Consider the following 12,322-nt stretch of genomic DNA (forward strand, 5'->3'; position numbering starts at 1 on the left):
ATAAAACCCGGTCTGTTAATTGGTCTGTTAAGAGTAATGAATGACAATAAAAGTATAATTTTATTACTATATAGTGTGTTAATTTGGTAGGCTCAAGACGAGCGGCTAAAATATACGGAAACAACACTTGAGCAATGGAACATAAAATATATACGGAAACAAAACATGAGCAATGGAATATAAAATATACGGAAACAAAACACATGAACGATTAACAATTTAGGCAATGGATATTGAAAATTGATAAAAGTGGTTTCAAAAACTTTTAAATTAAAGTAAAATTAATTTTATCCGAGAATGGTCGCATATATTCTGTGGATTCTGTTTTATTGTCATGAATGACACCAATTTGTCATCTACATTTGTAACCAGTATATAAATCAGAGATTAACGTCGTAATGTAACTAAACATTAGTAAGTAAAAATATATTGGGATGCCTAAATATAAAGAATAGAGAAAGAATAATGAGTAAGATAAATAAAATGTATAGAAAAGTAACATATCAATTTAAAGAATACAGAAATAATCAACACCCCAATCCGACCCTCATGGTATACACGAGAATCTGGATGGAGATACAGAATATAAATAAAAGATAAGGACAGTAGAGAGTGATGTATTGCTGATACAGAATATTAATAAAAGATAAGGACAGTAGAGAGTGATGTAGTGCTAAAAAAGAGAAAAAAACAATAATTATTTAAGAATAAAGACATGAAACCACCCTGGGTGTTGAAACAGTAACGGATTGCGATGTACTCATATTGGTAACAAATGCTTGAAGTTTACATGTGGACATTTGCAGTTCTCCAATGCACATATGTAGAAAAGGAACTAAACGGAATAACATGAATTCAAACTTAATACAACCAAATGTAGCTGCATTCGCTCCTTTCCATTTACTTCTTTAGAATGATTTATAAACAACAGATGATTAAGTAATAGAAGACAAGAACCAATTGAATGATGCTGACGAATTAGAGTTTAACGTCCAGTGACAAATATCATGTACATATGAGCCCGACAACACATTATATGTACCCTGTGTTGTATAAGAAAGACACGTTCAGTCGGATTTGAGAACATGCTACTTTTTGCAGACACAAAAATTAAGGCTGATTGAAATCGTTAATAATAAATTCATGCATATTCCAGAGGCCGACCCAGATCACGCTATATTGAAGTGACACACTCTTTAATCAAATGCAAAGAAAGTAAAAATAAAAATGCGTTTACTGGAAGGATAGTGCTGCACCGTGTTATCATTTTTTTACTCTCATTCTTAACTTATTCAATGGGAAAATATAAAGGTAGCAAAACTATTTTCGTTGCTAAATAACTCTTAACTGACACAATTTCAATTGTCCAACCCATTAACAGACTTTATAACCCATAATTTTCACTAAAACGTGGTATTACTCACGTTATATTACAATTATGAAATATTTACTAATGTCAATTTATATGCAAGAACCGAAGTAGTATTTTGTGTCTTTTAAATGATATCTAAAATTGTTTGTTTCGCCTTTTATTAAAAAAAATTGCTATGCGTGTAGTCATAAATACTACATACTTGCTCGACGCCTTTTACTTTTACTGAAAACTGCGTAGACTATGAAATGTTTTTAAAGGTGGAAAATGTTCTATGATAGATATCATTTTGTCAGACACTTTTCTTTTTTTGATTTGACTCTTATAATATGCCAAAAATCTGTATATTTGATAGAGTTTAACATTAAATTGTGCGTTTTACTCTTAACAGACGTATAGCCAACCCGATTAACAGACCAATCTCCCATATAGCCGCATACTCAATATAGATTAACCGACCAATCTCTCGGTTAGCCGAGTGTCGGCCGTGAAATTGGAGTGGCAAAGTTAGTAAAATTAAGTCCTTATTGAATATGTGGATGCAGAGGCAATTGACAATACAGGGTAGAGTGAATGTTATTTCTTCTTTATTTATGTCAAGATTATGGTATTCTTTGTTTGTAACATCGATGCCAGATCAAGTTTTACGAGATATTAAAACTGCATGCGTTAGTTTTGTGTGGAATAATGGTGCACACTTAGTAAAATATAACACCATCATTGATCAAAAGTGTAATGGAGGTTTACAGTTACCTGATATTGAATCAAAGATGTATGCATTTAGATTAAAATTTTTAGCCAGGTTTTTAGACAAGAATTATAAAGTGCTATGGAAGTCTACATTTAAATATTTTATTTCAAAAATTTTAAATATGAACTTATCAGAAGAAATATTATTCATGTCTTTACCTGAAAATTTGAAGTGTATTCCTAGTGTTTTCAAAGAAATGTTTAAAGGTTTTAATCTCTTAAGAGATGATATTGAATTTGATCTTAGCACTGAAAATGTATACGATCAACCCTTATTTTGTAATCCAAATGTGTTGTTCGATGGAAAAACTGTTATATGGTATGATTTTATAAATGCTGGAATTGTTCAAGTAAAAGATATAATATATGTTATGAAGTTATAGAGGTTTTTTTTTTTACCAGAAATGGCTATAGTTGAGATGATACAAAATGTAACTAATCATTGTGATATTAACAGTATTGTAAAAGATATAATACTTTAAAAGTTGTATTGCCTAAAGAATGGACAGAAATTATTCATAAAAATATTCATAGGAGAAATGTTTCTCGCTCTATAAATATTAATGTCATTTTCAAAGACAAATTGTCAGAGTTTTCTATGTGTTCGACAAAAGAATTGTATTTATTACTTACTAGTAAACTATGTCAGCATCCTATTTGCTATAAAAAGTGGACGGAAGTTTTTGAGATTGAAGAGAATGATCTTTGTAAAGTATGGAAAAACGTTAATTTTTATTGGAAACCATCTATATTAATGGATCTAGATTTCAAAAAAGCACATTATTGTATTTTCACAATTTCTAAACTTATGACTATGAAACTTATAAATTACAATGTATGTGATGTATGTGAAAAGGAAGTAGAAAATATCATTCATTTATTTCTATTATGTTCTGAATTGGTAGAATTTCATCTGTTTATGCAACACAAGTTGTCAGTTTTATTTGATAATGTTGATTCTGACAAAATTGATAATTTAGTGTATGAAGAGGTATTTATGTTTGGTTTATTTGGATCTATCAAAGGCGTAAATGTCAATTTCATGTTATCTGTAGCAAGATATTGTATCTTCAGAAGAAGGAATTTACTTAAAAATTTAAACAGTAATGTTGATCTTATTAGACTATTTAAATACACTGTAAAACATTATATAACTTACCTGTATGAATATTTGTGTGATGCAAGATGTATGAGAAATGTTTTTGAGAAACACTTTTTAAAGAATAATATTCTGGTACAAAAAAACCGAAGGTGTCATAACATTTAATTTCTAATTATTGTGCTGATTATATATGTGATTATACTTAAAAACATTGCCTTGTGATATTTTTGTGTAATATGTAATATATCTGTTGTATATATATGTTGAAGAATTGAATAAAGATAAAAAAAAAAAAGTATATGACTAATGAAACTTTAACAGCATAACAACGTGAAATATAACCAACTGAAAATTGAGTTTCTCCACATTTTGCGTACATTTAACATTTACACAAGTTTTCTTTTAAAAAAACTGTGAGGAGAAAAGGAGTATTTTTTTCAGGAATTCTCTTTTAATTTCATGATCTATATGTTTTAAAAAGAAATAAAAAAGAAATGTAAGATTTAACGCACATTTTTTAAATAACTATACATGGAAAAAACATGTAAAAAAACAGGAGTAGCAAGCATCCCTTATGGTGTGTAAACTACTTCAACAAGCCTGTGGTGTACTCAATTGATATTCGAGGGATGCTAAAATCTCCGTTTATAAAATTACAAGAATCTCCATTTTATTCGCTCACCTGGCCCACAGGGCCAAATGAGCTTTCTCATCACTTGGCGTCCATCGATGTTCGTCGTCGTCGTCCGTCGTCGTTAGTTTTTAAAAAAATCTTCTCCTCTGAAACTATTGGGCCAAATTAACCACAATCATCATTGGGGTATCTAATTAAAAAAATGGGTCTGGTGACCCGGCCAACCAATCAAGATGGCCGCCATGGCTGAAAATAGAACATGGGGGTAAAATGTAGATTTTGGCTTATAACTCTGAAACAAAGCATTTAGAGCAAATCTGACACGAGGTTAAATTGTTCATCAAGTCAAGATCTATCTGCCCTGAAATTTTCAGATGAATCGGACAGCTGGTTGTTGGGTTGCTGCCCCTGAATTGACAATTTGAAGGAAATTTTGCCGATTTTGGTTATTATCTTGAATATTATTATAGATGAAGATAAACTGTACACAGCAATAATGTTCAGCAAAGTAAGATCTACAAAAATGTCAACATGACCAAAATGGTCAGTTGACCCCTTAAGGAGTTATTGCCTCTAAAGTCATTTTTAACAATTTTTCGTAAATTTTTGTAATCTTTTACAAAAATCTTCTCCTCTGAAACTACAGGGCCAAATTTATGTCAGCATCCTATTTGCTATAAAAAGTGGACGGAAGTTTTTGAGATTGAAGAGAATGATCTTTGTAAAGTATGGAAAAACGTTAATTTTTATTGGAAACCATCTATATTAATGGATCTAGATTTCAAAAAAGCACATTATTGTATTTTCACAATTTCTAAACTTATGACTATGAAACTTATAAATTACAATGTATGTGATGTATGTGAAAAGGAAGTAGAAAATATCATTCATTTATTTCTATTATGTTCTGAATTGGTAGAATTTCATCTGTTTATGCAACACAAGTTGTCAGTTTTATTTGATAATGTTGATTCTGACAAAATTGATAATTTAGTGTATGAAGAGGTATTTATGTTTGGTTTATTTGGATCTATCAAAGGCGTAAATGTCAATTTCATGTTATCTGTAGCAAGATATTGTATCTTCAGAAGAAGGAATTTACTTAAAAATTTAAACAGTAATGTTGATCTTATTAGACTATTTAAATACACTGTAAAACATTATATAACTTACCTGTATGAATATTTGTGTGATGCAAGATGTATGAGAAATGTTTTTGAGAAACACTTTTTAAAGAATAATATTCTGGTACAAAAAAACCGAAGGTGTCATAACATTTAATTTCTAATTATTGTGCTGATTATATATGTGATTATACTTAAAAACATTGCCTTGTGATATTTTTGTGTAATATGTAATATATCTGTTGTATATATATGTTGAAGAATTGAATAAAGATAAAAAAAAAAAAAGTATATGACTAATGAAACTTTAACAGCATAACAACGTGAAATATAACCAACTGAAAATTGAGTTTCTCCACATTTTGCGTACATTTAACATTTACACAAGTTTTCTTTTAAAAAAACTGTGAGGAGAAAAGGAGTATTTTTTTCAGGAATTCTCTTTTAATTTCATGATCTATATGTTTTAAAAAGAAATAAAAAAGAAATGTAAGATTTAACGCACATTTTTTAAATAACTATACATGGAAAAAACATGTAAAAAAACAGGAGTAGCAAGCATCCCTTATGGTGTGTAAACTACTTCAACAAGCCTGTGGTGTACTCAATTGATATTCGAGGGATGCTAAAATCTCCGTTTATAAAATTACAAGAATCTCCATTTTATTCGCTCACCTGGCCCACAGGGCCAAATGAGCTTTCTCATCACTTGGCGTCCATCGATGTTCGTCGTCGTCGTCCGTCGTCGTTAGTTTTTAAAAAAATCTTCTCCTCTGAAACTATTGGGCCAAATTAACCACAATCATCATTGGGGTATCTAATTAAAAAAATGGGTCTGGTGACCCGGCCAACCAATCAAGATGGCCGCCATGGCTGAAAATAGAACATGGGGGTAAAATGTAGATTTTGGCTTATAACTCTGAAACAAAGCATTTAGAGCAAATCTGACACGAGGTTAAATTGTTCATCAAGTCAAGATCTATCTGCCCTGAAATTTTCAGATGAATCGGACAGCTGGTTGTTGGGTTGCTGCCCCTGAATTGACAATTTGAAGGAAATTTTGCCGATTTTGGTTATTATCTTGAATATTATTATAGATGAAGATAAACTGTACACAGCAATAATGTTCAGCAAAGTAAGATCTACAAAAATGTCAACATGACCAAAATGGTCAGTTGACCCCTTAAGGAGTTATTGCCTCTAAAGTCATTTTTAACAATTTTTCGTAAATTTTTGTAATCTTTTACAAAAATCTTCTCCTCTGAAACTACAGGGCCAAATTTAACCAAACTTAGCCACAAACATCATAAGCGTATTTAGTTTAAAAAATGTGTGCGGTGACTCAGCCAACCAACTAAGATGGCCGCCATGGCTAAAAATAGAACATAGGGGGAAAATGTAGTTTTTGGCTTATAACTCTGAAACCAAAGGATCCAGAGCAAATCTATCAAAAGTTTAATTTGTTAATCTAGTCAAAATCTATTTGCCGGGAAATTTTCAGATGAATTGGACAACTGGTTGTTGGGTTGCTGCCCCTAATTGGTAAGTTTTGAAGAATTTTACCGTTTTTGGTAATTATCTTGAATACTGTTATAGATAGAGATGAACTGTAAACAGCAATACTGTTCAGCAAAGTATTATCTACAAATAAGTCAACACAACCAAAATGGTCAGTTGACCCTTTGAGGAGTTATTGCCCTTTATAGTAAATTTTTAACAATTTTCATTAATTTGGTAAATTTTTGTAAATTTTTACAAAACATTATCCTCTGTAACTAAAGGGCCAGTTTATTATAGATAGAGAAAATTATAAGCAGCAAGAATATTCAGTAAAGTAAGATCTACGATCACATCATCATCACCAAAACACAATTTTTCATGAATCCATCTGTGTCCTTTGTTTAATATGCACATAAACCAAGGTGAGCGACACAGGCTCTTAAGAGCCTCTAGGTTAGCTGCTGGTACAACTGGATAATTTCCATTTCAAATTCATTCTTTACTGTAAAAGATTAAATAACTTTTTTCGCATGATAGAGAAAATATGACAGTTCATGTTGAAATCTTTTTGATGTTGTTCGACCTTTCAGGGGACATTTGTATTATTAATTGCTTGCAACACAACAAATGAGAATCTATTAAATACCATATCTCTTCCTGTGCGACGTTTAAATTATGACGTTAAACGCGCGATTCTACGTTAGAGTCAATGTAAATCTAACCATTCGGTCCTGTTACTACAAATTTTTCAATCGTTTATGTGTGGATTTAAAATACGTAAATAAAATTCAAAACTAAGAAAGCAGTGGCCTTTTTGTGCTTCTTTGTTAAATATTTGTTTGTTTTTATTGTGATTTAGATACTTTTGGTACTTGTAATCCTGTCATTATTGTTTTTGATATACTCGTATTCTTGTCTTTTGTTTTTACTGATGCGCTTTATCTATATGCCATTTGGTATTACTTCGATACATATAGCGTGGCTCTGTACCTTTACATCCTGTTATTGTGTTATTGTAAAACATGTTTGTTGCTTGTCTGTCTTGTTTTGCCATGTGCTTTGTCTATATGTCTTTTTTGTGTTTTTTGTGACATACATGAAGTGGCTCTGTGCTTTAACATACTGTCATTGTGTTATTGTAATATTGTAAATAATTTTTTTTATTGTCTTTTATTTTTTGCTTATATCACTGATTCTAAACCACACCGGCAAAAATTGTTCGGACTCGATGGTATCTAACATCCGGCACAATGACGGAACATCAATAGACAGAAGAAAGGTAGGTTTCTCCTTATTCCTTATTTTTTTTTATGATATCGAGGAATATATATCATTTCTATTGTGAGATGCAATATTTTCTACAACCGTTCTATATTAACGGAGAAATAAGTAAAAATGCACGTCAAAATGACGAATTGAGTGAACCTTGCCTCGAAATTGTTTAATGTCTCGTTAAATTGTTCACATGGTACGGAAAGAAAGGTACGGGAAGATAGATACTGACACGGAGATTGCAAAATTAGTCATTATGAACATCTCAATACTTGTATTACTGAGTATGGAACGAAAGAAATGGGTCATGTCAAAATGGAACTGGCCGGTTTTGTCAATGTTTACCGCCCGGTTTCGTCATAGATTTCACAATGCATAACCCAGTTTGGTCAAACGATCTGTAAACCTTTTAGTGAAAATGAAATTAAATCTTTTTGAGTTACAGGACTTTGTAAGTAAAACAGGAGTGTGTTTTTTTAACATGTCACGCCATATCTCAAAAACGATTTATTATTATTGCATCAAACTTTACATAATTCTTAGATATATAAATCTTAACTTCTGTATACTTTTTGGTGATATTTTAAATTTTGTTTAAGCTTTATTGTGTTTTTTTGTAAAAAAAAGGGGGGGGGGTGGGATCACATATTGCGCTGTATCTCAAAACCTATATAAAAAAAAATTATAATGTTATAAAATAATTAGATATCAGTGTTTGCTATTGAGCATTAATATTCCATTTAAAATTAGTTTGAAATTAAGTGAAATAAGGGATACGCCTTTCATTAGAAAAATGTGCATTACTATAATTACCTATGTCCAAAAGTATAAAAAAAGGAAGAAGATGTGGTATGATTGCCAATGAGAAAACTTCCCACAAAAGACCAACATGACACAGACATTAACAACTATAGGTCACCGTACGGCCTTCAACAATGAGCAAAGTCCATACCGCATAGTCAGCTATAATAGGCCCCGATAAGACAATGTAAAACAATTCAAACGAGAAAACTAACGGCCTTATTTATGTAAAAAAATGAACGAAAAACAAATATGTAAGACATAAACAAACGACAACCACTGAATTACAGGCTCCTGACTTGGGACAGGCACATACATAAATAATGTGGCGGGGTTAAACAGGTTAGCGGGATTCCAACTCTCCCCTAACCTGGGACAGTGGTATAACAAAAGTGCCCGTTTAAAATTAATTTAAACACGCCAAGTTTACTTTACAATCAATATATATTCAAATTCTTTCGAAAGACAATGCTCAGATCCGTGTTAACGTTGCTTTTCCTAAATTGTTGGTTTAAAATAAAAAAAAAAACGGGTGATATATATAGACGAAACCGGGTGATTGTGTAGTTAACAACATTGACAAAACCGGTGTATTCTAATTTGACATGACCGATTTCTTTCGTCCCATACACAGAAATACCAGTATTGAGATGCTCATAATGACTAGTTTTGCAATCTCCGTGTCAGTATCTATCTTCCCGTACCTTTCTTTCCGTACAATGTGAACAATTCAACGAGAAAATAAACAATTTCGAGGCAAGGTTCACTCAATTCGTCATTTTGACGTGCATTTTTACTTATTTCTCCGTTAATATAAAACGGTTGTAGAAAATATTGCATCTCACAATAGAAAATAGTTGTATATGTATATATATTCTTCGATATCATAAAAAAAAATAAGGAGAAACCTACCTTTCTCCTGTCTATTGATGTTCCGTCATTGTGCCGGATGTTAGATACCCTCTAGTCCGAACAATTGCCGGTGTGGTTTAGACACAGTGAATATGCTCAATCCATATGCCATTTGTGCTCTTTGTTACATATCTGTTTTTTTTAGTGATTAAGATTATAAGACAATGTTGACTGCTGTATTTTTTTCATGTTTACCTACAATGTATTATGTCTGTTTGTTTTTGTCGCGCATCGTTGTTAATATATTGGAATTTGATGTGGCTGTCATACAAGTGAGACCTTAAGCCAGCTATCAAACCAGGTTCATTCCACCATTTTCTACATGAGAAAATGCCTGTAACAAGTCAGGAATATTTCAGTTGTTATCCATTAGTTTGATATGTTTAAGCTGTTTGATTATAGACTTTTTATTATTATTATTATTATTATTATTATATAGTTATACAGTATTTATAACAGCGCATGATATAAAACTAAAATTACTCTAAGCGCTTTACAACATGTATCAATTCACATATATAAGTATTTACAATATAGTATGAAAGCCAATGTTAAAAATTCTTAAACAAACAGATTTTAAAAATATAGCACTGATAAACATTAAGATTTATATAAAACGGGCATGATAAAATTAAGGAGATAATGAATCCGTACCAATAAAAGTAAGTTAAAACTTCAAAATATTTGCAAAAAAAAACCATTAAAAGTAAGTTAAAACTTCAAAATATTTGCAAAAATAACCATTAAAAGTATGTTAAAACTTCAAAGTAATTGCTTAGAAATTCATAACAAAATTACAATGATATAGAAATATTTCAAGAACTATGAAAAGCATGTCTGAATAAATGAGTTTTCAGGTTTTTCTTAAAAACGTTCACACAATGGATGTTCCGTAGATCACTTGGTAAAACATTCCACAGAACGGCTGCTGCTTTGTCGAATCTTTTTTCCCCATATGTTTTAGTTCTTACACGTGGCGTTGTTAAAGTCATGTAATTTTCAGATCTAAGTGCTCGCATTGGTTTATATAATTGAACAAGTTCTTGAAGGTAGACCGGTGCCTCCTTGTGCAAAGCGTTGAACACATACACAAGAAGTTTATACTGACATCAATATGTTACGGGCAGCCAATGGAGAGACTTGAGGATCGCTGTTATGTGGTCGTACTTCCTCTTCCGTGTAATGACCCTGGCTGCTGTGTTTATACGCAGTATGAGGTCCTGAATGAAATCTTTATCTCCCGTAAGACACGTCGTCGCTTATAGTTTACTTCGAACTATAATTGCCTGATCCATAGACAGTCTTTGGGTATTGGAATATTTCGTCACTTGGTAAAACTAAGTTTATAAATGTTTAAACATTTTTGAAACACTATTTTTATACATGTTTCGTTGTATGCGCTTACCTGACTTATGTCTTCCTTTTGCTTTTATGTTCTGTCATTGTTTGATCATATATTCCTACAGGTGCATGTTTATATAGCCTTAGACAATGTTAGGTTAAAACTGTCAAAAGTACGATTTCCTGACCAGTTTAATTTAAACAAAAAGCTGTCTGGATGCAAAAGATTTATACAATTGAGAGTTTATAAACGTTTAAACATTTTTGAAACACTAGTTTTATACATGTTTCATTGTATGCGCTTACCTGACTTCTGTCTTCCTTCCCTGTAGATTTTTCTTACATTTAACATTATCATCTTTTTCCTTTTCAAATATATTTGAAAAAAGAATACCAAGGATTTTATGCGATTTTTGAAACAATGTATGCGTTTATATCTAATGTAAATTAAATTGTGGACAGAAAAGTAGGGATTTTATAGCAGGCAAACTTGCTTAGTCCCGTCACATTTTGTATGTTAATTTCCAAAGTCATGAGACTGTTATTTCTTTGTTGCTGTATATCAAAATATCAAAACAGTATAAGATTATGTTTGCCATACACAGTTATAAGTCTAGTTTTGTTAATTGATTGATTGAACTGAAAATGTACTGCATTATTATACGAAATATTCCAATACCCAAAGACTGTCTATGGATCAGGCAATAATAGTTCGTAGTAAACTATAAGCGACGACGCTGTCTTACGGGTGATAAAATGTCATCCAGGACCTCATAATTTATAATCATTGCAAACATACTGCGTATAAAACGACTCTATTTGATTTATGATGTAAAATATGTATTTTTTTAAATTAATTGTTTACCAGAGCATTCTGCCTTCTTTAAATAATTTATAAACAGCCTTCAATTATTGTAGCACATTTTTCACTGAAAGGTTAAACAACATGTGGTTTCCTGTCAATAAATGTTAAGGTGTTAAATTACTTGTTATTGAAAAACGTCACATGATATATTTAAATACACCAGTGATTTAATCGATTAATTTAAATGCAAATCAAGGAATCAGTTAAAGGGGCACTAGCTGTCAAATTCATGTTCACCGATTTGACTCAAATTTTCATATTTTTTTTATAACAATGTAAAATATTTTTTCCAAACTATCAAAAGTCTAAAATAAACAATTTACAGGACATGGTTTCAATTATATGTAGGTTCGTTTCGTGTGTATTTTTAGTTTACACACCATCTTATTAACTATCGAGTTGACCTTATAAGACCATATAAGCGATGTAAACATAAACATAAATATAAATAGATTATGCAACTCGTGCAATTGGAATTTTATTGGTCTATTAAATTTCGTGTTATCGATTAAAATATATGTTTATCGTTGTGTTTACCTGTATAAGATTTTTTTTTGTGTGGATCGAATCAGTCAATCAATTGATTTACCTTTGTTTCACTTTCAATGTTGACATTCTTTTTCTTTAAATAACCGTACACGGACAATGC

The sequence above is a fragment of the Mytilus edulis genome, chromosome 2 (genome assembly GCF_963676685.1).
Source record: "Mytilus edulis chromosome 2, xbMytEdul2.2, whole genome shotgun sequence".
In the NCBI taxonomy this organism is placed as follows: domain Eukaryota; kingdom Metazoa; phylum Mollusca; class Bivalvia; order Mytilida; family Mytilidae; genus Mytilus; species Mytilus edulis.